The following is a 343-nucleotide window of genomic DNA, read 5'->3' as shown; positions in this document are numbered from 1 at the left end:
TACAAATACCGTTTTGGGGTTCTTCATAGTGAGGAATGAACAGTAGAATGCATTTAAAACCTAAAAAAGTTGTTTTTTTATGGTATGGCCCCTTTAAATTATTGTAACCGGTATTCTGACTGGACACATTTGGTTTGCTTAAAGTGAACCAGTTTGCTTCCTCTGAAAATCCAAAACAAATCTTAAGTCTGAACAGAGCCAGTTGGGCCATGGTCTGAGACCAGGAATCGCTCTCAAGCCCACCTTCCAATGTCGTCTTGGTTTGTTTCGGACTGAGCTCCTGTTCGCTCTGAGTTTCCTCAGTTTGAATAGGCTCTGCGCTCGGAGTGGAACAACGGAACCA

This window comes from Oryzias melastigma, linkage group LG22, assembly GCF_002922805.2.
Source record: "Oryzias melastigma strain HK-1 linkage group LG22, ASM292280v2, whole genome shotgun sequence".
In the NCBI taxonomy this organism is placed as follows: domain Eukaryota; kingdom Metazoa; phylum Chordata; class Actinopteri; order Beloniformes; family Adrianichthyidae; genus Oryzias; species Oryzias melastigma.
This window is presented reverse-complemented; position numbering follows the sequence as displayed.